The sequence below is a fragment of the Marmota monax genome, unplaced genomic scaffold, assembly GCF_021218885.2.
Source record: "Marmota monax isolate L192 unplaced genomic scaffold, Marmota_monax_Labrador192_F-V1.1 WCK01_AAM20220418_F8-fsc00236, whole genome shotgun sequence".
NCBI classification, from domain to species: domain Eukaryota; kingdom Metazoa; phylum Chordata; class Mammalia; order Rodentia; family Sciuridae; genus Marmota; species Marmota monax.
The window spans coordinates 667169-694399 of record NW_026693806.1 but is presented as its reverse complement, the minus strand read 5'-3'; the positions used below and the strand labels follow the sequence as shown (position 1 = coordinate 694399).

The 27231-nt window shown below is 42.4% G+C and overlaps 1 non-coding gene across 1 annotated transcript; it reads right to left on the bottom strand.

The window, feature by feature from the left end:
• Positions 1–14665: 14665 nt before the first annotated feature.
• Trnav-cac (transfer RNA valine (anticodon CAC)) lies at positions 14666–14738 on the bottom strand. Its single transcript has one exon. It is a non-coding gene; the product is annotated as a tRNA-Val (tRNA).
• Between the last annotated feature and the right edge of the window lie 12493 nt (positions 14739–27231).

Below are 27231 nucleotides of genomic sequence, written 5' to 3'. Positions count from 1 at the left end.
GAGATGGGTAGAGGGAGTTGTGCATGGATTGCCGTGAGGCTCCGGGGAAGGATAACAGAGGAGTCTTACGTTGGCTTAGATCAGGGATCAACAAACCACAGCTAAGGGACCAAATCTAACCCATTGCGTATTTTTGTAAATAAAGTTTTATTGGAACATGGCCCTGCCTATTCATTTACATATCATCTGTGGCTATTTTTGCTGCAATGACAAAATTGAGGTTGAATAGTTTGACAGGAACCTCATGGCCCACACACCTTACAATACTTACTATATGCCTCTTTTTTTTTTTTTCTTTCAGTACTGGGAATTGACTCCAGGGGTGTTCTACCACCAAGCTACATCCCCAGCCTTTTTTTATTTTTTTGCTTTGAGACAGCAGTCTCACTAACTTACCCAGGCTGGCCTCAATGGCCTCAAACTTTGGATCCTCCTGCCTCAGCCTCCCAAGTAGTAGGAATTATAGGCATGTGGCACCATGCCTGGCACCAAGTGACTTTTTATAAAGAAGGTATACTAACTTCTGGCTTAGATAGTCAAGAAACATGGCTCAGAGGAGCTGAGGTTTAGCGCAGACCTGGAGGAGGAGAATTCAGGAGAATTCACTGTTGGGTGAGCAATTCCCTGTGGCAGGTGAGTATGGGTAAGGGCAGGACAGGAACAAATTGGGTGTTTAAGGCCCTGGAGGAAGGTCTGAGTGACCGAAGGGTGGTGAGGAACCCCCAGGGTGGGGATGAGTCGGAAGAAGCAGCAATGCCTTTTAACTCTGAACTTTGTAATTAGATCCTGGAAAGGCATTTGGATATGATTCTGGAAAGTCATCGGAGGCTTTTGAAGCAGGAACACGGTATGATGTGAGTTTTAAAGAGCTCTTGGGCTACTGTGGGGAAAGGTGGCTTGGAAGAGAAATAGTCATTGAGATGGTGGGGCCGTGGATTGAGTTCATGTCAGTGGGGGTGAAGTGGGCAGAGCCGGGATGCATTTCGGAGGAAATATGGACAGAATTTAGGAAGAGATTGAATGTTGGGAGGGGTGGCTGGAGACAGGGAGGGATCAAGAATGATGGCTCCCAGACTTTTGGCCAGAGTGACTGCATAAATGGCAATCCCATTTGCAGAGGTTGGGAAGACTGGGGTTGGGGGAAGAGAAGGTCGAGTGGATGATTTAAAAGTTCAGGACTTTGTGTTCTCCTTAAAAATTGAGATTTGTGTGAGACTCCAAGTAGAGATGACAGGGAGACAGTTGGATATATGACCTCAAGTGCAGCTGAGAGGGCCAGTCTGAAGATAAAAGTTTGTGAGTCATCGGCATATAGATGGTATTTAAGCAACAGGCCTGGATGAGCTCACCTAGGGTGGGAGGTAAAGACAAGAGGAAATAGATGCACCAGATGCTGATTTTCTGCAGGCTGCTTAGCCTCAGTTTGGCCTGTTACTCATTGCTATTTATCAAGACATTAGGCTGAGGGTGAAACACTGATGAGACTTAATTAAGGAATATACTAAAAGAAACCCAGCGACTCTCTCCTAAGCAGATGCAGTTATTCTGAGCTGACTCCCCCCTTCCCCCCAAAGAAGTATCCAACAGAGGGCCTTGTACATTTTATAGACTGAAAATCTGAGCAGCACGTGTGTCGTCGGTTCAATGGTGAAAGAACACTTCGCTCTCCTGAGCACTGAGATGTCCGTCATGGGCTTGTCTGAGAGTAGAGGGGTTCATGGTGGTTTCCAATCACAGCTGCCTAGCAGAGTCATCTGACCAGCTGGTTAAAACCAGGAATTCCCTGGATCCACACTCACAGAGGTGAGGCCCCAGGAATTTTCTGTTTTTAACAAAGATCCCAGGAGAGAGTGGGCTGTGGGAAACCCACACTTCCTAATGGTTTTCCTGGCCATTTCAAAGGCTAACCTGAGATCCACCCCACCCAAAACACCGCATCTTCTAGAGGACAAGGATCTGAATTTGGAAGGCTTGAATAAGATATAAATTTTGTGTCTATTGCTGTAATTTGAATGAAGAATATCTCCCAAAGGCCCATGTGTTAAATTAGGCTAATTCCTTAGCTTGCTTGACTCAGGAGGAGGTGGGTGTTTTAAGAGGTGGGGCCTAGTAGGAGCTTTCCTGACACTGGAAGCAGGCCCTTGATGGGGGACTGCTGGATTCCCATCTCTTTTTCTTTCTCATTTTGTCTCCTGGCTGCCACAGCGCTCTCCCACTCATTCCCCACCATGATGTGCTGCCTCACCACAGGTCCAAATACCATGGGCCAACTGAAGATGGACTGAAACCTCATAAATTGTAAACCAAAATAAACCTTTTCTCTTTATAAGCTGATTATCTCAGGTATTTGTTATAGTAACAGAAAACTGACTAACACACTTAAACATGCAATTCAATTATTGGCTTACCAAATGCTTGCTTCCTTCCTCTTCTTCACCCCTTGACAAGGCCTGAGAATTTCAGTACATAAAAACATAACTAGCACACATATATCTAATGCTCTCACTTATTCACACAATCTCTCTCTCTCTCTCTCTCTCTCTCTCTCTCTCTCTCTCTCTCTCTCTCTCTCTCTCTTTCTCTCTCTCTCTCCCATTCCCTCTTGCACATATGCACATACATACTCCTTTCTATTTGCCAACCCTGCCTCAGTAAGGGCTTTATCATTTTTCACCTAGGCCACTGTCATAGTTTCCTAACTTCTGTCTTTGCCAGACTACTCAAGAGCAGCTGTAGTCCATCTCCAGATTTCTGTTGGAGTAAACTTACATAAGCCAAATCTGACTCCCTCAGGATCCGAGTCTGTGAGAAAACTATTGGCTTCTAATTGCCCATCAGGAAAACTCCAAATACCTTGGCCCAGTGTCTTACAATGGTACCAGTCTCCTTCACTAGCAAGGCTTCCTCCATTTCTGGTACATTTACTCCAGCATTTTCACACCTATTTATCCAGAGCTACCCCTTCACACCTGCCTTTCCACACCTCGCCAGCCACTCCTGTCCTATTACACCTGCCTATCTGCACCTGCCCACACCCACTTGTCCATACACACCTGTCCATGAACACCTGGCCAACTCTGATCCTTGAAGATCCAACTCAGAAGTTCCCTTCATTCTGAAGTCTTCCTCTGCTCCAAAGGCAGAGCCTGATCCTTCTTCCTTTGTTCTAAACATAGCAATTTGCACACATCTTTGCTAGAGTGTTTATCACATTGAACAGTAATTCTTTATTTCTTTCTCACCAGTCCCCAGCCTCTAAATCACGTTGTGAAACTATTCATCTCCCATACGTAGTGCCTCGTTCAATGTCAGGCTTGGAGTAGGCCCTGGTTAAGCCTGTGGAGAGATGCTGTTCTCCTCTCTTGCTGTCTGGCTCTCAACAAACTGGGTCTGCGAGAAGATCAGTGCACCTGTTGGCAGCAGCCCTCTTTCACTCATTTCGTTGGTCGCTAGGGGAGCAGGCAACTGAGGGTGAGATTTTGTTAAAAACAAGAGCCAACAGGTTCCTAGAGGGCATCAGAATGATTCTCTGGGTAAAATACATCCGCTTCAGAGTGTGGTCTTCCAGGCAAACTTTCCTCCTGCCTCCTCAGTAGCACTCTGATTGTTTAAGCTGCTGGGTATGAATCTCTGGACAAAGGAGAAGTCTGTGTCATGCACACACCAAACAGGGAACAGAGTCCCACTGTCCACTATCTTCACTACCAAAAATTCAAGTGGAGAGCAATAGGAATGAGACATCATGAAAAATCACAGCAAATGTCCTTGACTTGGTGTCCAGAGATGGACATTAGACAATCCGGGACTATCACTGTTTTGTATATGACATGTGTACACATGCATGTAGATTTTTCTAGGAGTAGTTTCCATCGATTTTATGAGGTTCTCAAAGGAGTCTGACACCCTCAAGGGTTAGGGTTCACTGACGGAGAATATGCTTTGTGCCCTTTTTTAACCATCAAAATTAAAATTTACAGGGGAATCTTAAAAGGCCTTGGGAATGTGAATGATTTTCATGTTAAATGTCCCCCAGTCTCCAGGATGGCTTTTCTCACCCACAATGTTGGCCTCCAAGCCAAGGAAGAGCAAGTAGGCATCATTTCTAATAAATCCTGTAAATAAAACCAGCTCCCGCTGTATTAGATCACTGTAAAACAATTCCCCGAGGCCCCAGGGATTAAATAATAGAAGAAAATGCTTTCCACTAAACCATGCGAATGATAGAAAATATTCTCACTATCATAATTTACACAGATTACTCCAAGACAAATTGGTTGTTAACGCGGATCATGGCGATCACTTAAACACTCACTGCACATTATCTCCCAGGTTCGGAAATGCTGCAAGCACATCGTGAAGGCCTTGTCACTGACTCACCAGCTTGCAAATGCGCCTTAAGAAAGGCTCGGGGAACTTAAAGCCAGAGTGAGCATGTTTTGCCTTCAAAACAGTTGCTTGCAGTCTTTCATGTCAACGAGTGGAAATGACCAGGGCTCACTCAACATCCTTTGAGCTGTCCTGCCACCAGGATCTGCTGGGTAAAGGACATCGGAGATCCCATGATGGTGGGTGGCCTTCCTGGCTTCATCTCTCCTCTGTGTCTCATGTTTCCCCACATGCCCTTCGCCAGGTATTTCCATCTCATTGAATAAGGTCCCTGCAAGCTCTTGACCAAAGAGGAAAAAATAGGCGCCACCTTATTTCTTCTTTCTCCTCCCTCCCCACTGCTAAATCCTGTTGAGTTAACCCCATCTTGTCTTCGCAAATCTGTCCATTTCCCGCATTTCGAGGCACTGAAATCACTCCTCGGGGTGACAGCAATAGCTTCTTAACTAGTCTCCCTTACTCCAGCCTCGCCATTGCTCCAGGTTCAAAGGATAAAACTGGTTGTGCCTTACCCCGTCCTCCAACATGCTCCTTTCCCACCCATCCTACACACAGAGCTCAGCCTCTCCTCCAAAGGAGCACCCAACATGCACGAGCTTGAAGAAGGTTGGACTATTAGGCGGAGGATGTTCATGCATCCAGCGGCACCTGGTCTGTGTACCGCCCATCCCTCTTCGTGGTCACTGCCTGGTTGGTGGTTGTGTTGGTCAGCTTCCTGCCACTACAAATACCTGAGATAATCAAATTATAAAGAGAAATGATTTATTCTGGTTCAGAGCACTGGCGCATTCAGCCTATGACTATTGGTACCATTGCTTTGGGCCACTGGCAAGGAAAAATATCATGATAGGAGAGCGCTCGAGTAAAGCCACACACCTCATGGCAGGAAGCTAGGAGAGAAAGAAGGACCACTCCCTTTGAGGGCACAGCCCTCAGAGACCTAAGGACCTTCCACTAGGCCTCATCTCCTAAAGCTTCTTCCACCTCCAGATAGTGCCACCCTGGGGACCAAGTCTTTAACACAGCACTTTTTATTTTTATTTTTTTCAATTGTTGATAGACCTTTATTTTATTCATTTATTTATATACGGTGCTGAGAATCGAACCCAGTGCCTCACACATGCCAAGCAAGTGCTCTACCACTGTGTCACAGCCATAGCCCCCTAACACAGCGTTTTTGAGAGGCATTCAAGATCCAGACCACAGCAGTTGTTGATTTCCCTACCAGCCTGCATATCCTGGGAGGGCAAGAGCTGGTTTCATTTAACCATTTTCTAGCTGAGCGCCTGACACATGGACAGTAACCAGGACATATTAAATGACTCAGGATTTAAAGACAACAACAAAAACAAAAGTGCTTTTTGATGCCAAGGATAATGAACGGACAAAGTTCTTGCCCAGAAAGCAGTACATACTGATGGGATGGAGATAGTGTGAGCATTTCCTTTCTGATATTTACTGATCCTCCCGTCAGCCTGATCATTTTTAGTATAAAATGCTTCTCTTTGGATCCTAAATAGTAGTGAGGGCACAGCTGGAGCGCCAGACCGAACTTCTCTTTTTAACTCCTCGAACTCAACTTATCATGCCACACTGCACGTGGGGTAAGGGAAGAAGCCAAGTTCACCAGCTGGTGATATATTTGGGATTAGAATGAGATTTTTCTCAGTCCAAAAGGAAGGTGATGTTTAAATATGCAAGTCATAAACTGATACGAGCCTAGCTAAGATTATTACATTAGCTTCAAGGCCTGATCACTCCACATGAAACCCCAAACATTCTTATTCACCAAGGGCTGGGGGGGATAATAAAACACACCTTGTCTGCCAAATCTTTCCTGCTATTGAACTGGGGACAAAGGAGATCTAAAATGTTCAATGATTTCTAGTTGGCTCTTTTATTTCTGGTGCCTTCATCTAAACTCTAACAGCTTTGTTCTGATAAACAAATACTCGTTTCTTTCTAGGTATCTAGATGTCAAGTGCCCATCTACCTACGGGGCACAAGGTGGATTAGGTTAACATTAGACATCCATTCTGCCCACCACGCATGATCATAAGCCATGCTGGGATAGAATCCATTTCTTTGCTACAAATTATGGGCTTGTGAAACCCAAGTTAAGGCCATCCCTAAAGACTCAATCACTGGTTTCTATGGCAGTAAGAGGTTTAGCACTCTAAAGCTAAGAAAGGATTTCTTTGACAACAATAATTTTTGATCACCTATTCTGAGTCTTTTTATTTTAGGAAAATTTTTCTTCCATCCCATGATGCCCTGGTGGAAATATCAATCACAGTGTCCCAGTTCCACTACTGGAAAGAGTAATGACCCAGACTGGCCAATACATGTATCTCCCTTCCTGGGCCTCAGCAATGGGTTCAAGTTTGGGCATAGAATCACTTGAGACCCATTCTAATCTCCCAGGATTGCTATTTGAATGCAAAGAGAAGTCTTCTTTTTTTGTGTGGATACTAAGCTTAAAGGCTGTAGGTGTGTGGATGCTGTAGCCATTTTGCCACTATTAGGATCTTAACTGCAAAGTGAGGTCCGCAAAGACAAGTGCTGGTGGTGATCATGATAACAGAGGACACTTCCTGAGTGTTCCTTATGGAGCCAAGAACTACTCTAAGAGTTTTGCATGTATTACTTATTTGACCCTCACAAACTGTATGATTAGATCACTATGATAAGGCACAGTTTACACCATGCAGCCTACTTCCTGGACCCATTCTCTCACCCAGTTTACTCTGCTGTCTCTAACAGTGCTGACCAAGAAGCAGAAAGAGGAGAAAAGAAGAAAGAGGGAGACAAACATCCTTAGACTATTGCTGGAACACTTGGATCCAGCCATGCCTGACCCTAGGGCTCCTGGAATCTCAGTGAAATGACCCACACATTTCGTTTGCTATTTAGCCACTTTGAGCTAGATCCTTCTCCCTTGCAACTTGCCTGAAATACTCTGCCTCCTGCCCATCTGTCAATTTGATTGTCTGTCTTACTGCTTTGCTACAAATAATAACTTATGAAATAATATTCAAGTATGGTACAAATTTGGAAAATACAAAAAAGGATCACAAAGAACATAAAACTTGTATGTGATACAACCAACTTGAGATAATAATTGTTATTTTTATGTTTTCTTCCAGTCTTTTTTCCTAATCATTAACATAGTTTACATGTATACACCTGTAAAGTTTCATATGTATGTCTATACACATTTTTAATGTTACCTTTTTAAATACTTTATCATAAACAGCCTGATGTGTTAAATGTTTGGGAAGTGCATTTTGTGCACACGCACATGCATGTTGGTGCAAGCTCATACCTGTGTGCATATGTGTGTCTTTCTATTGCTCTTCCATGTGCTTCCTTGAGCTTCACCTCTTTCCTGATTTAACCTTTTTTTCTGGAAGCAGGATGGACACCAAAGGTTGCAAGGACAGGCTTGACCTTTGCCGTGTTGTGTTCATTCCTACAACTGACATCAGCTCCTGCCCCATCTTGGCCTCTCAGACAGGAAAGCAACCATATCAGAGATGTCAGAGGCAGAGGCACCTTGCTGTTCCTTGTCCTTCTGCCCATGAGCAGACCTCAGCTGCGTTCTACAACAGCAGGCTGAGAATTAGACATGCTCAGGGGAAGGCCCAAGCCTGTGTCACAGATCAGTAAGCATGAAGCCAGGACGGCCCAGCAGCTCAAGGCATGATTTATTCTAAGGCATGCAGTGTCACCAGTTAGCACAGTAAGAAACCTCTTGTTCCTGCATTTTTAACTCCACGCATCAATAACAATTTGTTTGGCAAAGCCCCGGGTACTGGGCCTAAATATTCAAACCACCAGGAGGAAACATGAGGATAGTGTCGAGAAATTAGATTTAAAATACCAAATAAACTCTTTTCACAGTATCCCTCCCAGTTAGTGCTGCATGAAGGCTCATAACACTTATGAAGCATTAAATGCCATTGACATGCACATGAGCAAAGAGAAAGTGAATGGAAAGAATAAAGAATAGTACAGCTGAATATGATGCAGATGTCAATCTCATATTTGGGAAACCTCTCATGCCACCCCAAGCCACAGGCATGGTGAATTAAGACAACAGACTTTTAAGCCCCGACCAGGTATCCAAGGCTAAGGTTAGAGACAGAAGGGCTGCCAGGTAGTCTGTTGTCAAAGAAATGTGGAGCCAACAGCATTCGGAAGAGAGCCCTTGTCGTTCCAAATCAGCACAACCACAATGACAGGAGCAGGCCCCTTACTACTATTCATGGTTCAAGCTTCTACACTCCATTAGCTATCAGTGATATACCACTGTCACAACTATTAGTTACTCAGCTTGAGGCTTACACCAATTACTATCATTTATTGAGGGCTAACTTTGGGTCAGGTATTTTAGAAATTATTTTACATGACTCATTCAATCCTCATAACCATTCTTTTAATTGGATATTTTTATCTCTACTTTATTGATGAGAAAACTATAGCTTAGAGAGCTAAGCAACCTGTGAAAGGTCAAGCAGAGATCACATGTGAGACCCATGGGCCCTGCAGCCAGCCACCCTCCCCTAACATAGCTCTTAGGTTCCACCATATACCCAGCTTTGATTAGGCATTTGGGCCACCTTGGACACTAATTCCTGGGGGAGGCAAAGCTGAGAATAACCAGTTGAGACCTTGAAGTGAGAAGACCGGTGGTCCTAAACACCCCAAAAAAGCAAAATACAGAGCATTCGAGCAACCTCAGGAAGAGACACCTAACTCTGCTTGGGCAGACCAAATAACTCAATCTGGATCCCAAAGAATGGTGTGTCTCGGTCATGAGGTCGAGAGGAAGGAAACATGCTCCAGGTGGGGAACAGCACAGAGAGACAGGGAGACATACAGGAAGGTATCTCTAGGAAGCGATGCAGAGACCCCATGGCAGAAATAAGAGACCTAAGAATGGAAGTATCATTGCACTCAGATGCTCGTATTTGCATATGACTGCCCGCGAGTCTGAAGGTGTGTATAGGTCACAGCCCCTTGTGCAGAGCTGACAAAATAGGCCATCCCCACCATCCCCTGCCTAAAGTGTCCACCCCAACATCCGTGCCTCATTACATTGGGTCTCCTGATTAGCTTTACTTTTTTGCAGCACTTAACACTGAAATATTATAGATTAAATTGTTTTCTTTGGTGCTACTGTATTGCTTCTTTCCCTCTTAGAGTAGAAACTCCACGAGAGCAGAGATTTTATCCGTCTCATTCCCTGTTCTTTCCTCACTATTTAGAATAATACCTGGCACATGATAGTCCTTTGATATTTGCTGGATAAACAAATAAACCTATCAGAGGGAAAGAGGGAGGCCTTGCTGTTAGTCAGAGGCAGGAGAAATGGGAGTCCTGCTATGAGCCAGGGCCCTATCACTCACCTGGGATTCTCTCATAATTTCTCTCTAGTTAGTTGTAAGTGGCTTTGAGTCAAAATAGCTTCCATTTTCCTTCAATGCCTTGCGGGATTTAAAAGCAGTGGCCTATTCCCACAATCCATGTGCTTCGTTTCACCCACCTTCAAAGGCTGGCAGGCAAATCGCTTGCTCTTGGCCACCACTTCCCCCTCCTGTGCCCATTGCAAATCAATCATGGCAATTTTTCCTGTAGTCAGTAGAGTCCTTGTCAATACCACACTCCAGACAGACACTACTAATCGATAGGAGGTGGCATTAGAGATGACACTTATTTTTCATCCTGAGCATGAAAAGAATTAAGTAGTTGCGAGGACATAATATAAGTAGGTGTAAGGAGAAAGGAACAAATCCATATTCCAGGGAAATTGTGTGAGCTTTATGTCCTCAGAGAACTACCAAACGGTAGCAAAGAGAAAAGATCAGGGACAAGACACTACAGTGATTATGAGCATGAACACTGATGTCAAGCTGGCTGAATCCAGAGAGTCCTCGCCATATAGCTGTGAGCAAGTTACTTACCCTCTGTTTTAGTCAGCTTTCCACCAGCTGTGACCAAAAAACCTGACAAGACCAATTATAAAGGAGGAAAATTGGGGGGCTATGGTTTCAGAAGTCTCAGTCCATAGATGGTCAATTCTATTGTTCTGTGCCTGAGTGAGACATCGCATCATGGCAGAAGGCTGTGACAGAGGAAAGCAGTCAGGAAGCAGAGAGGGAGAGGGAGAGGGAGAGGGAGAAAGAGATAGAGCGAGCTACAACAAGGACAAAATATACGCCCCAAAGGCACATCCCCATTGACCCACCTCCTTAAACGACCCCTTACCTGCCTACAGTTATCACCCAATTAATCCACTCAAGTGGATTAATGCACTGATTAGGTGAAGGCTCTCATAACCCAATCATTTCACCTCTGAATGCTCTTACATTGTCCTTCACATGAGATTTTGGGGGACACCTCAAACCTAAACCATGACACCCTCTCTGAGTCTCAGTGTCCTCATGTGAAAAGTAGAACTAACAACTATACCTCACTTATCAGATCCTAAGGAGAAAACAATAAAAATCCACTTAACACCCCTAACCCAGAGCCTAAGACACAGTATGTGCTCAGTAGACATTGGTTATTGATTGGTGTTTAAACTTGACAGATTTACAAGTACAAACTTAACCAGGGTCTGAAGCTGATCTCAGAAATACCTGAGTCGAAACTGGTCCGCTCTCCATTAGGAATATAAAAGACAAGACCACTTCCTACCCAACCCCAATGTTTTCTAGTTCCTTTTCCCCCCCCAATTTCTATTCATATTTAAACCAGTATTATAAAAAGCATTAAAGAAAATGCTTTAAACAATAAGCACTCTCCAGTAATCATGGCCCTTTCCCACAACTCATTTCATTTTTAATGTTTATTTTCAAGCTTTTCCCAAAAGTAGGGTTTTAGAAAATATTTTTTTTTCCTGGTCTTCCTATTTTTTTTTTCTGTTAGCGCTCTGAGCCAGGAAATCTCATTTGGAGCCCTTTCTCTGTCACTTTATTGCCACATGGAGTTTACCTGGCCCCTCTCAGGCTCAGGGCTCCTCCCTGTCAAATGGGGATTATAACAAGTGCATTGTTCACCTCAAAGTTTTGTGTGATGGAGCAAATACGAAAATACGAAGTACACAAATAATAGCTCTCATTTCAAAGGAGCTCTATTCACAGGAGCAAGCTAAATGATATATGTGAAGGAACTTACATAAAGTGAATAATTAAATGAGCAAGAGAAAAAAAAGGTTAAAATGTAAAACTTTAAGAAAATGAAGAAATAATGCTTTAAATTATAAAGTTGTCCTGAAGTCCTTAAAAAAAACGAGGCTAAATTTCACTCGAGTCATTCTCTTTGGTAATGATGCTAAATTGTCAGCTTTTCTCTTTTTGGTTTTGAGTTTGTTCCCCCTTTTCTGTACAACACTGTAGGTTTGATGGCTGTTTCCTCTACCTTCGTAAATAATACAATATCCTCTGGGGTTTTTAAATATTTAGCAAACATATGGAACAAAATCACCTTTAGAACTGACACTAGGTAGTAAAGAAAAAGTATCCCAGGCAAAAGTAGAGACAACGCAAGGAGTTTTTGAAACCCAGACATTAAGTCACTTGTGTTTCTAGAGCTTCCCCAAAGGAATTCCCTGCATCAAAGGATTACTGAGCGATGTTGAATTAACTAAGGATCCCACGAGAGAGTTTTCCATAGCGGACAACTTGAAGCATTCCATATCAGTTAGCAGAGGTTGGGTTCTGTTGCAGTAACTTAATTCTCCAAACCTCAGAGGCTTAGCACAACAAATATTTATCCCTCTCTCACTCTAAATATCCAAAATGGGTAAACAGGGAGATTTCGCTCAGTCTGCTTACGTGGTGAGAGAGGCAGATAGGAGATCCGTGCATTTCCATGGGCCAGAAGTGACAAATGTCTCCTCTCCTTATTCTGCTCAAGCCATTGACCAAAGCCAATGACACAATCACACCTCACTTCAGAGGAGGTGAGGAAATGTCACTCTGCATGTTCCTGGGAAGAGAAGCGGAAATGCTCAGTGGATGGCAAGAATGGATCCCATGTGCTCCTTAGATATTTTCACTAAATCCATGAGCGTTCTAAAATAGAATATTTTTCTTTCCCCAACATGGCATGTCTCAGGGATCGCCATGGCCCCGGGAAACAATCTACTTGGGTAAAGCAGAACGAGTTAGATTCGTGTTACTGGTTTGTTTAGCTTGCTGTACGAAGAATTCAGGGGCATACAAGGAGTGGGAGAAATGTGTCCTGCCTCCCTTGGGAATGCAGATATGCAGAGTGGAGAATGTAACCACTTCTTGATACAAGCTCCTCCCAGTATTTGGGAATTTGTCTCTTGCCGCTTAATACAGATTCTGTTCTCACACCCCAGGCGGAGAGCATCATCTGGGATGCCAAGGCACAGGGCCTCCATGGGACATTTGATTCCTATTGCAGGAGGTTAGCTGAGAAAGGTCATTGCTTTAGTTTTGCAAGAGCACATGGGGCAAATGGCTAGGCTGCTTGTTTGGACAGACCCCATCAATCTTGTTCTTTGGCCCCCAGCTGTTTGAAGAGACTTTTGAAACTATTTTGCTGGGACTCAGAAAGTGAGAAGCTCAAGTGAAGTCTTGCTTCTTGCTAGTTAGCTTGAAGCCATCCCGCTGTTTTCTAGCTGACCCCATACTGCATTATTTGCAGCTGAGGCCCTTCCTTACTTTTCCAAGATCGTGTACCTTCTAGACTTTTCTCATTTCTACAACTGAGAAGATATTTTTATATAGGGTGCAGAAACCTCCAACCAGGGAGAAGTTGCATTAGGAAATCTATTATATCTGTCATTTCATTATCTCATGAAATACTCACCATGACTCTAAAGGAGAAATAGTATCATGACCTTCTTTTTCAAATGAGAATAGCGAGATTCAGACACAGCAAAAGACATGCGCACAGGGGCCAAGGCAAGACTCCAAGCCATCTCTGATGGTTCCCAATGCCAATGCTTACTCGCCATGGTAGTGGGTAAGTCCACCATTGTTGACTGAACTCCTATTACATTGTGCTGGCTTTCGAGGACACGAGGGACATAGTGCTATCAAGTGAAAGCTTGTATTCAGCTGAAAGTTTACATGTGGTCTAAAGAGATGCTCCCACTCCTGTATTGGATCTGTAGTCATTCTTCATTTTGGGGACGGCGGGAGTACCAGGGATTGAACACAGGGGCACTCAGCCACTAAGCCACATCCCCAGCCCTATTTTGTATTTTATTTAGAGTCTCACCGAGTTGCTTAATATCTCACTTTCACTGAGGCAGGCTTTGAGCTCGTGATCCTGGTGCCTCAGCCTCCCAAGCTGTGTACTCATTCTTAAACCTGCTATGAATGTTTCTCATCAAACATCTGTAAACTCCTCCTTGAAGGCCTGGCACGCCTCCATTAGAGATGCAGACTTTGGGAAAAGGTACCTAACGCAGCACTTGGCACAGAGTCTTGGGAGACTCCTGTTACCTGAGCCAGCGTTACCATTGCACCCAAAGATGCAAACACAAGCACATTGACAAAGGGTCTGCAACCAGCCTTGAAGAAGGCATCGAATGAGCCCTGGGTGTACTCTGGGGCCTCCAATAAAAATATTGCTTCTGGAGTGGGTGGAATGGGAAGTGATTGCTTAAGGGATATGCAGTCTCCTTTGCAGATGATAAAAATGTTTGGGAACTAAAAAGAACAGATGGTTGCTCAATATTGTGAATGTACCAAATGTGCACACTTTAAAGATGTTTAATCTTATATGAATTTAATCTTGATTAAAATAATTAAGTCAGAAAATATTGCTTCCTTCAAGTGCCACAGTTTCTGAAGTGCCCTTGTTCAGAGTAGGATTAACTATCTTCTTTCAGCACCTCCTTTCAGCTGCTTTTCCTACCCGGACCTTGTACCGTGCCTGAAGCTGTGGGAGTGACTTCCAGGCCTTCTTTCCTCTCTTAGTTGCCCTTCCTGTAGAAAGAGGTTTGCTTTCCCAGGTTAGAGAAGCTGGAAAGGAAGAGAGCACTTTTTTGTCCATCTGTAGGGCTCTGGTTTTCTATTGTTACCAGCTGTAATGCCTCCCCAAGGACATGGGGCCTTCCTAGGGCTGCCCAGAGGCACCTCCTCCCTCACCAGCTACCTGAGCCACTGCCCATCAGAAGATCGAAGTGCCCCTCTCTGTCCATGTCACTACTCTTGCTGGCAGGAATGAGTAAGCCTCATTTCTCTGCATAGGGCTTCTCCTTATGGAACATCTTATCCACTTGATTGATTGTTTGTGATGCTGGGGATTGAACCCAGGGCCTTGTGCATGTGAGGCAAACGCTCTACCAACGGAGCTATATCGCAAGCCCAACTTCTTCATCCACTTTGAAATTCTTAGTGTTTGACAACCACCACCAAAAAAAAAAAAAAAAGACACAAAGCTATTTTGCTATTTTTGTACCAAAAAAGTATTTATTGATTTCCTTTATTTCAGTTTGCAATTTAAATTCAAGGTACAGGCCCCTTCTCTCTGTCAATCACCTGCTATACTTTGACCCCATGTGTCTTTCTAGGTTCACAGACCCAGGAGAAGGACAAGTAAGATCATTCTTGCAAAATCTGCCATATTCAGAAATCCAGAACTTCAAAGGACAACAAAAAACAGCTTTCCATCCCCTTTCTTTGTGTGTGTTGTTCTTTCTTTGGAAGCTAATTTCTAACTAATCACAGGAGAAAGGAGGTTTGGGCAATTAGGCTATAAATCTGATCTGCAGAGGAAGCCCACCGGGATGCTCTTTTCCTGCGGCTGGAATTTTGGCCAAAATCATCTGGGAAACTTTCCTCTTCTTCTAATAGATTCTGCCTATGGAGACCTTGTAAACAATGCCAAACATGCTTCACATTTGTATAGCCATTTTAGATTTTTTTTCCAAACCCTTGTCATATTAATCATCTCACTTGATCTTCACCAGTCTCTTGGGGGATGGTTAGAGAAGGGACCAAGATGCATACATCACAGAAGAGAGAAATGAATACAGAGAGACTAAGCTATTTTCCCAAGGTCACAAAGCCAGCTAGCTGGTCAGAGACAACCAAGTCTAGAGACCTTATTTTTAAACCTATAGCTTTATCTGTAGTGTGGGTCCCAAATACAAATCTAAATCAGAAACCCAACCATAAAAGCCTCTAAAAGTCAAATCCCTCCTCTGGATCTATTCACTACTTTCCCCATATTAATGTTTGACGTTGGGATCACAGTTGTTCTCTGGTAGCTCTACTTGTCAATCTGGTGACTTCTTGTTCCCTTCACCATCTGCCTGATACTTTCTCAGAAATCAGAGGACGGGGGAATGAATTGGTAAATCTTCCTTTGATCTGTTTTAAATGAAATCCTATTTACAAGATACACTTCACTTCTTTTGATGAGCAGCTCGCTAATTAGCTCACATCTGAGAGCAGGTTCCCTGGGAGACAAAAAAAATTAATTAGTTCATTCCATCTCAAAAAGACACAATTCTTGAACTAATTATGGTATTTGAATGATTAATCTCCTTTAAATACACATGTGTTCAGGAGTATTACAGTTAGGAAGAATGTGTGATGAGAAAGAAGACAGAAAGAAAGGGACACGGAATGAGGCAGCAGTGTAAGGTGACCCTCTTGCCCTCCTGGGCCAAGGGAGAGTTAGGCATTCTTCATTATCAAGTAGAATACTGTCGATACTCAAAATGGTGTTGTTGGTAAAGTTCACTCTGATTCCCTCCTGCAGTCTTCCATTTTCTGCTTTTTTACGGACCCCTGATGGCTGGTGTTTTAATATCAATCAAATTACTAACAGGAGCCTATGGGGAGAAAAAGGTCACTTAATTTATACTAAAATGTTAATGACTTTCGATGTCACTTTCTATCTGGTTCTCTTTCTCCCACAATTATGGAATCTTCAACAGCTGTGATTGTACTCCAGTGAATGATCCTCTTCTTGCGGTCTCCTTGAGGTGGCATGTCAATTTTTTCTAAGTCCCTTTAATAATAATAACAACAACAACAACAACAATAATGCGGAGGTATGTTAATGATGTCCTCCAAGGGCACAAAGATTGGGAATATATAAACCATGTGTCCTGCCATTCTGATCATAGCTTGTAAAAAAAATGATATGTGGGGAACCAGGGAGAGTTTGGGGGATTCATGAAGTCACACTGCATAGGGTAGAACCTATTCCTTGTGAAAGGCTGGCTGCCACTAAGGGTCATATATGTCCAGTAGGGGTTTTTATTCACTTCAATATTCATATTGCAAATCCCTTGGGAATAGAAATTCTTTTTTAGTATCTCAAGAAGGCAACTCTCAGTTGACCTTGAATAAATGTTGAAAAAGCACAAAAGAGGTAGCTTAGTAAGTGTGAAATGGGTTACTAAGGTCAAACAATTAATATAAAAGTTTAGAGACTGAAGAAAGAATATGAATATTCCAGACCTGCTATGGTTTCAATGACTGTCCCCACAGGTGTGTGCTAAAGACTTGGTCTCCAGGATGACACTATTAGGAAGTTCTATATACTTTTAGGAGGTGAAGCCTCTTGGCTGATGGTTGGTCATTGGGGGAAGAATGCCCTTGAAGGGTATTGTGAATCTTCAGTCTCTTCCTCTCTGTTTTGCTTCCTGGGGGATGGGATGAGTGGTTTTTCTCCACTGCATGTCTTGCCATTTGGGCCTCTCTAGGGGCCCAAAGTAATGAGGACACTCAATCAGGGACTGGAACCTCCAAAATCAAGAGCCAAAATAATCCTCTTCTCTTCATCAATTAGTTGCCTCAAGTATTTCCTTATACTAACAGAAAGCTGACTAACACACGATAATCAAAATTAAGCATAGATTTATTTCAGTCATTCTGGTAGCCAATACAAGATGAACAACAGGTTCAGTTGTACAGTTCTCCTGATATACTTTAAAAGTCTATGAAAGTCTATCTGGAAAGAAATTTTTTTTCTGGCATAAAGTCCTCGGAGATTATATCCTCTGGCTTATCCTTATTAAAGATCATTGAGTGATATCACAGCCAATAACTTTGAAAAGGATCCTTCAAAAGATTCAACAACATGTTTTAAGTGGAGTTTTTTTTAAACAACTCTCTGAGATGTAGTGAAAATTGCATTCAATTATGTATAACAAAATAGTATAATAGGAGAGTTGCCATAGGAACTCCCACCTTCAGCCCTACCCAGGTGGGCTCCAGTCTTCTCTCTGAGCCTTTTCCTTGTGCTTTCCTCTTTTCAGGGCCTTCCAGTGATCTGAGATGGAGATAAGTGCCTCACCGTAGGATGAAGATTGAACTGAGCGCCTTATGCAGGCACATTCCCCCATCTGAGCCTGGTCCAGGTACACGGAGGCATAGGGCAGCACAAAGGGCAGGGATGGGAGGAGCCCTGCCTCTGTCTTAGAATGGTATGTGCCCTTGGATAAGTTATTTTGCCTGTCTTGGACTTGGCTTTCTCTCCTGGAAAATATGTATAGTTAGACTATCAGAAGCATGCAAAGGTTTTTCAAGCTTGCAGAAAATGAACACCAGGCTTCAAAATCCACACTTTTTGTGACCACCCAACTGCCATTAAAGCACATCACCTATCGACCGTATGCAAAGGAATATGTGTACCGGTGTACCAATGTAGCTATTCACAAAACCAGTGAGCTAGATTTGACCCAGAGGCCATAGCTTGCTGACCATTTGACTAGACTATCTAAAGTTAGTTTTATAATAAAAACAGAACACAATACACAAATACTAGCCATGTATGTACATTTCCTAGTAGCCGTGTTTTTTTAAAAAAAGATAAAATTAATTGTAAAGGCATACTTCATTTAAACTCAACATATCCAAGGTATTATTTCAATATACAATCAATATGAAAACTTATTCATGATATCTATTTTCCCTCCTTTTTAAAAATACTGAGTCTTTGAAATCCACGCTGTATTTTTACACAACTCTGGTGGACTCACCACATTTTAGGGGATCAGTAGCCCCCCGATGGTGGAGACTTACTGTGAGGTACTTAGAGGTTCTTTCTCCTCTCCACTTACTTCCTGTATTCCATGAGAAAAATACAAAGTAATGAGCCTTTATTTTGTTTTCTCATCCCTGATCATTTAATGTAAGTCTGCAAAAGATGTGATAATAATTGTCAGGAGGTCAGTGCAGCTTCTGAGTGACTTGATTACTCTCTCACTGCAATTAGTAAATAGCTGATAATGTCTTCTTGCAGAGCTCCAACACATGTCCCCCCACCCCCAGGTAAGCTCCTAGTGAGAGAGAGGTGTGAGCATTCACCACGGGTGACAGGTAGAGAGTGGAGGTGGGCCAGGGACTTGGCTGGAAAGAGCCACCCACGTGAGGTACTTCTCCAAAGTCTCCTCTTTGACTTGAATGTGCTACTTCACAGGATAATCTGTTTTCATTTTTTTTTTACTTGAATTTCTCACCAGCAACTGTTTTCAAACGGGCTGCCCTGCCCACACTCCTTTCAACAACTAGCTCTTCTCACCACAGATCTGTGACCAAAATTCACAGAAGATGCACCACATTTGTCACTATGCCCTGGGGAATAGGTTTACATAACAAGATGCTAAACTAGACGTCTTCACTGAGGCCCCAAGACACAGTGAGTTTCAACATGCTGGAGGGAGTTGTGACAGATCATGGTACAGAACTGTCCTTTGAGGATTGATAGGTGACTCAAATGGCTCCCCCACAGGAGGGCAGGAAGGAGTGGGAGAGAGGAGGTGTAGGGAGGACTTCTTTGGAGAGGGCAATGCCATGCATCTTGTGCCCCTTACTCTCTCTAAACTGCTAGAAGAACTTTAAAAGACAGCCAGGGACTCAACAGTTGCGCAGACAGACTTGCTTGCTGGGGCAAGACCGTAGACAATTGGGAAAGGAGAGGTTGCTGTGCTGGGATTCGCTAGAGCCCCCAGAACATTCCAGAGCCAGGGAGTCTAGGAGGGCCAGACCCAGAGAGGGAGTAGGTGGGCATGGGGGGAGATTGGGAGAGAAGGATGCTAGTCCCCTTCCCCGACCCCCTTCCCTAGTTGAGGGTGGGTGGGTAATGAGTCTAAGTGAAGGAGGGAGACCCCACTATCTGATCACTTTAGGACCTGGGGAGGCTGCACTGCAGGACCTACCGTGGTCAGGGAGCTTCACATTGGCTGAGTGACAAGGAAAACACTCCTCCCCCGATTAAAGAAAGGGAAGAAGGAAGAAAAATGACAACATGATATGTCACAAGCTGGTTTAAGATTCTTGACCTCAAGGTGTGACTACACACATACTCCATGTTAACACAGTCTCCTTAAATGAGGAATAAGCAACAGAGGAGCGCTCAGCTCACACTCGACTCATGGATGGCTTCCGCCACTACTGGGTGCAATCAGGTTCTGTTAACATGGGGATGGATCAAGGAGGAAGAAGGATCTTTCTTTGGGCTCCAGGCCAAAAAAAAAAAAAAAAAATCATGGTTGTGGTTTAGCAGGTAGAAATGAAGATGCCAGCTTCTCTTCAATTTTTCCACCCTGCAGGCCACTCTCAGAAAACATCTATTTGGCATCCACCCAGTGGACCAGTTTGCCACTGGGAGGTGGGTCAGCCCACGGGGCCTGAGCTTCCTCCTTCAGGCAACGCTAGACCCTTTTCATTGCAGGCAGCAATTGCTAGACACCCTCTACAGAGCTGAGCTCCATTTGTTTTTTCTGTGAGGACCTTATCTCTTGCTTTTTCTTCCTTTAGTGAGTTCATTTTCTTAGACTTCTATTGTTGAATTGTAAAACAAGAGCTCAGACTGCCAGTACAGCCCCACACCAGCAGGTTTCTCGTTCAAGGACTCTAGATCCAAATGACATTTTTAAAGGAGGAGCCTCGGATTTCAGACTTCCATGAAACTTTTCCCAGAATGAGTTGCTTGACCTGGGAACAAGCAGGCAAAGTTTTGTTTTTGTTTTGTTTTGTTTTAGTTTGGGGTTTTTATTTTTCATTTTTGCCAGGGTCTTCACATGAACTCTGCCCTTGGATGCACATTTGAAAGAGGATGTTCAGAATTCCTCTCCTCTCTGCAAGGAGCTGATCTGACCCCAGATTTAAAAATGTTCAACTCTGAAATTAAGAAAGGTCAGTGTAACGAAGTGACTGACAGCTTGATCCCAAGTGCTGGAGCATCTTAGCTGGAAAGAGGGCAAGCCCCAGAGCAGGAAGGATCAGCAATAAATCACAGCCAGAGCAGGAGGAGGCAAGGAGGACTTGATAAATTAAACTGCAAATTCTTTGATCCATTTATTTTTAAAAAATGTTTATTGAGCATTCCAAAGGGGAGGGGGGACTGTTTTTCTGTATGTTAAACAACCACTCATAGTATACTTGCATATTAAGTCAGCTTTCTGTGACTGTGACAAAATACCTAAGACTAACAAATTAAAGGAGAAAAAGGTTTATTTTGGCTCACAACTGTAGAGGTGCCAGTCCATGATTGGTTTTGGCTCTGATGTCTGAGCTCATTCATGTAGCTTTTTTAGCTGCAGTTCAGTGGGTTCTGAAACTTCTATAATGGCCTCTCCATTGTACCACATGGTCTCTCTGGCAATTTGGTCTACACCTCTCAGGTGGTGAAGGTGGGCTTACAAGAGACTGAAAGTAACTCAAGCTTGGGCACACAACTGGCCCAGTGTCCATTCTGCAGTATTCCATTGGTCAAAGTGAGTCCTGGGCCAGCCCAGATTTAAGGGAAGCAGGATGCAGCCCACTTTGGGCAGCATTTGCATGTGGGCATCAGAGCAACTGTTGGCATCATCTCTGAGCTTTGGGCCTTCAAAGTGACACTGCTGAGCCTGAGACATTCTCAGTAAGCCAGGATCTTCAGAGGGACTAACCTAGTCCTAGGCCAGTAGTGTCTGTTGGCTCCCTGAAGAAGCAGCTGCAAGTCCTCTCTGGAGAAAAGCACCTTCAATGTACTCCACCACATTCTCATTACGTTTAACTAAATATAAACTCACAACTTAAAAATTCATCAAATGCATAAGAAATAGCCACCATGAGTAAAAGGCAGCCAAAACTGCAAATAATACAATTAGATTATCCAAGGACTTCAAATTTTGAAATTATCATATACAGAATATAATATAACTATATATATATATATATATATATATATATATATATATATATACACACATACACACAATATATATATTTTAACTTTTTCATTTTATGGATTAACCACCAAAATGACCCAGGCAATACAAAAGTGAGCATTCAGAAATTATAAATACACAGGATATGATGGCTTTTGCCTATAATCCTAAAACTTGGAATTTGCTACTTGCTATGAAGTTAATATCAGGGCTAAAAAGCATAGTATGCATAACTTGAAAGAAAATAAGTAAACTGAAGAAGCTAAAGAAATTACCCAGAATATAACACTGAGAGACAAGGAGATAGAAAAATATGACAGATCAAAAGACACAGGAAATAGAATGAGAAAGCATTATTGCTTCCATTGCCTAAAAGAGACCCAGAAGAAGAGAACAAAGGAGGGGATCACTCATAGAGATAATGATTCAGAAGTTTCCAGAACAATTGGCAATCTGAATACACAGATACTGGAAGTAGCGAGTAAACTAAATAGAATACGTTAAAAAAAAATCTATATCTAGACCTAGTGCAATGAGTCTAAAGACCAAAGACAAAAGTAGCCAGAGAGAAAAACATATGTCCCCACATAGACTGATGTAGTTTTCTCTGTAACATCAAAAGGGACCAAATGGCAGGGATATCTGAGAGAAAGCCATCAAGCTAAAATTGTGTGCTCATTATAACTATCTCTCAAGAAGGAAGACAAAAAATAAAAATACTTTCAGATAAACCTAGAGAGGTTTTCTCCAGAAAACTCACCAAAGAGAAGCTCTATTTCAGGGAGAGGAAAGAGACTCCATTCAGAATCTTAAAAATATTTAGCAGAGGAGAGATAGAAGGGAAATTCCTCAGCCAAATAAAGGATGTCTGTCATATCTCCCAGTGTGACCCTATCCTTGGTGGTGACACACTTAAAACACACTCCCTCTCTTGGAAATGAAGGTGCCGATGAGGGGGCTGTCACTGACTGTTTGCACTGGGAGCAGACCCTGAGCTAGAGGTGGGCACACCAAATGCATCCTGGGAAAAAGGTACACTCATACATTGCTAGTGGGATTAGGTGTGCAGAGGGAGAGGAAGGAAGCCGGCTCAGGCAGAGAGAGAAGTCAAGCTGGGAAACAGTTCCAGAGAAGACTTCATTAGTTGCTCATGACAATACAATGATCTTGACATATCATACATTTGATTCAAATAGGGTATGAATTCTCATTTTTCCACATGTACAGGTTGCATTGTATTGTCATTAGCAACTAATAAAAAAAAGGTGAATTAAATATTTTAAAAAAGATCATCTCTTCATTGTTATTTTAATTTATATTGAAATAAATCACAATAAAGTAAAGTGTTATTTAAAAAAAAAGAAGAAGAAGAAGACTTCAGCCAACCTCGTGCAATGTTCTGGACCTGGATTGGCATGTCAGAATTATACCCAGTTGGAAAGCAGAGGCTCCATCCTCACACCTCCACATCAATCAGACGTTACACATGGTTTGCTCTACAGCTTTCTTCAACCAAAGGGATCCCTCCAAAGGACTTAAAACTTAGGGCCATCTTCAGGAAGCACTTCCAAGACCTGTAGAAAGGAGTCCTTCATTCCCAAAGCGATCTGGGCAGTGCAGAGAAGGAGCCACCACAAATGCCCTTCATCACCATTTCTATTCAATAGACTATGGAAATTTAACCAATGTAGCTACACAAGAAAAAATCCTAAGAGTTATTATAAGGACAAGAAAGAAAAAAATGCTGTTATTCACAGAAGATAGGATTTACTAAAAAAAAATCAATGTATGAAAAAATGGTTAGAATGAATACAAAGTGATTTTTAAAATGGCTAAAAATAAGATTAAAGTGCAAAATTCAATTGGATTTCTAAATGCCAGGTGAAATAGACAGAATTCCTGAAGAAATTCGCATATGTACACCAGAAAACACTCATTGCTTTCATGTTTGGAATAGCCACACTGTGGAAACAACCCAGATGTGTGTTTACAGAAAATAGACATTTTATTTTACTTATTTTTTTAACTTTCTAAAAATGTTAGGTTTTTTAAATTTACATGACAGTAGAGTGTATTTTGACATATTATACATACATGAGTATAATTCATTCTAATTAGGATCCCACTCTTGTGGTTGTATATGATATGGAGTTTCACTGGTCGTGTATTCACATAGGAACAGAGGAAAGTTATGTCCAATTCAGTCTACTGTCCTTCCTGTTCCCAACCCCCCTCCCTTCCCTTCATTCCCTTTGTCTAATCCAATGAACTTGTATTCTTCCCTCCCCCATCTTATTGGAAAAAAGACATTTTATAGCTACACATGAAATAGTAGGCAGCAGGAAAAATGAATGGACTATATATTTATGCACAACGACATAGGTGAATCTGAGAAACAGTTCTTGAATTAAAAAAAATGATAGGCGACTACATAGACTGTAACATTTTCAAACTTGCACCATAAATTATTTTGGCAAACAAAATGCATGGTAAAATATTTTAAAAGTAGGGAACATATCAAGAAAACATTCAGCATAATAGTTGTCTGGTGAAGGAGGAGAATGAAATTGGAAATGAACACATGTGCAACCTCAGTAGGAAGATTTCTCATATCAGGAGGTGGGGTTCATGGGCATTTGTTCTATATTGTAAGTACCCTTTTATATTAAATATAAATGTATATATAATTTTAATTTTAAAATAATATACATATGTATCAATTTTAAATTTATTTAATTTAAAAATAATATATAAGTCAATAATTTTTAAATTAAAAAAATCTTTTTTTAAAAAAATATATCCAACATCATGGGACATAGTGGGCTAAGTACAGTTAAGGAAAGAAAAAATCCTCAATGACGCTTGTTAAAGCATAGCAAGGAAGACTTCTGCTAGCACCACCACAACAGGAGAGAGAGATTGAGCTTGCACTGACATTGTATCAGGAGAGAGAGATTGGGCTTAACCTCAAATACAGCATGAATGAGTGGGAATTTATAGCCAAGGAGTATGGTAGGGGGTCAGCGGATGGAAAATTAGTAACAGATTCTGGATGAACTGGCCTAACCGGAATTCTTGCTGAAGGCAAACCAGAATGATCACATGGAGTATAAAGGATGGAGCAGGGTGAGGCACGTGATTAGATGTGACAGTGATTAGACATCAAGCTCAATTGGACACAGAGGGTGGGGTTCTTACTTAAACTGATTTAGCAGGGAACTTGCTAAAACTGGATTTCACAAAGAATTGCCCAGACAGGTCTAGCAGAAGGTTCAGGAGTTGACCCAAATGTTCAGCCAAGCAAGGAATCTTTGTCAGCACTGCATTGGAAGGATTAGAAGAGGCCTCAAGGAGAAGGTGATAGAGAGTCTGGCCTTGAATTATAGATAGGATTTAAAGGACAGAGAAATTAATCTGGGAGGCTAGTGTCCCCAGGGAAGGCCAACAACCCCACAACCACCCACCAGCCCAGTGACAAGGCAATACATGAATTGTTCTCAGTGTGAAGATGCAACCTTTTCCAAAGTGAGGGGAGAAGCCCACCTTTCTGCCATGAAGGTTCTGGGGGTTTGCGGAAGTGTCAGCAGGAAATACTAAAGGATGGGCCTTGGAAGTCCCCGCCCAGGATGGCAATATTAGCATACTAGACCTGGGCACAGGCTCAAGTGCCAGAAATAATTCTCATCTTCAGGAATTTGATGAGGACAAAGCTTCTAACTGATGAAGCATGACTGCAGGACTAGCTCTGGGGGCAATGTTGTGGTGATGCCTAGATGGAAGTTGAATAGTTGAAGACCAACTGTTTTCGCCTGCCTGATGATATCCATTCACTTTTCTTCAAAACATCCCTCATGATCTTTGTTTCCAGGACTATCCTATCAACTTTCAGCCACAGAGGTTTAGATGGACTTTTCTCCCACTAACTCCAGAGAAGAAGCTGAAGGTACCCACTCTAAGTCTGCTATGGAGGCTGGCCGTGTTGCCACCACAAAGGGGACACTCTCTGAAGATGGATCCAAGAGCAGAGCCAACAGATGGAAGGGACCGGTGGGCTGCTGGTAGGTAGGTACTGTTATTTATTGACTAAGGAATATTGGAAGAGTATTGACTAATGCCTTTGGGGAGGTGAGAAAAGTCCTCCCATGTCGGATCGAGAGAGGCAGTGTGGAGTGGTGGAAGAACTCACAGATGCCACTCACAGATTTTCCAAACTCACAGCAGGACTCAGGAAAAGTCATTTACACCCACCCCAGGTCCTAAACTTGCTCAATTATAAGACGGAGATTGTTAATAGGTTTTCATAAATTGTTTGAGATTAAATGTATAGCACACATCACATTTAATGAGGTGCACAGAAATTATCCAGTAAATATTATCTTTCTCATTAGCTTCTTGCATATCTTCTTCCCTAACCTCTGCTGTTCTGCTATTTGTTCTATGTTCCTTTCTGCATCAAAAATGATTTATTTCAGATCTACTGACGGGGGGGGGTGGGGAGTGAGGGGGAGATTGAGATTATTGATCTAGTCTTTAAGACCAATAAAAGCAATTTAAACCTAAAACAAGACAAGAAAAAGTTTCTTGCCAGGGAAGATGCAAGTAATGACTGCTTGGCAGCTGCCAGCCCTGTAGACTTTCTTTGACACTGTCCGCCAAGCCTCATTTAAGCCTAATCTGATTGTTCTGACCCCAGAGAAGCTGTCTAGAAACTGGGCGGAGTTAACAAAAGATCCCTTGTGTCTCCGGTGGCTGCCTGAACCCTAAGGCTTATCACACATCTGATGTGTCCAGACGCCATCTAGATAACCTGAATCCTAATGCTGCATAGATGTCACTATGTCTCAAAAGTCCCCAAAATGAGATGAGATCTTCAAGAATCTAAAAACAAACCAAACCAAACAAACAAACAAGCAAACAAAAGCATTTAAAACAAACAAACAAAAAACAGAGCATTTAAAAGCAGGGAGGGCGGGTGCTGAGAATTCTGTTTTCACAAATCAGCACCCAAAGCAGGTAATTTACCTTTGGTCCCTTATCTATTTTAAATGACGAAACTCTTTTTATTACTTTTCTCCACTTGAGTCAGGAGGAAATTTGAGTCTAGGATGGTAAAAAGATTTCAGCTCACATGCCAACTTCCATCAATTTCTCTGAATTAATAAAAATTCCCAGACTGATCTTAAAAGAAAATCATGCCACAATCAATTAACAATGTCTGCCATGGACAATATTCAGAAGCTCGAGGTCTGATTGCCTACATGTTTGTCAGTAGTTATAACAGGGTGAGGTTCAGAGGGAAAAATCTTAGGTTATCTATGATAGTCTTTGTCCTTCCTTTTAGATAGGCCTTGGATTTTTATTTATCCCATCATATATTTTATTTTGCTTGGTGGACATGGTTAGAATAGTTACAAATCTTTGCTCCTGGTAGCTCCCCAGCCCACATGAGAGAAGATAAATTGCAATATCAGGTCATGGGCCAGCCATGTTTTGTTTGTTTCTCCTCATGGAGAATGATCCCCTGGCCAAACATGTCCTTCTTAGGGATACACCAGAGCTGCTGCAGAAACCCATTACAACCTTTGGTTGGATTTCTTTAAGGTAAGGATATCACAGGCTCTGGAACCTAGGAGAGGCTTGCTGGACAATCTAGGGAGATTTTATAGATGAGGAAACTGAGACTT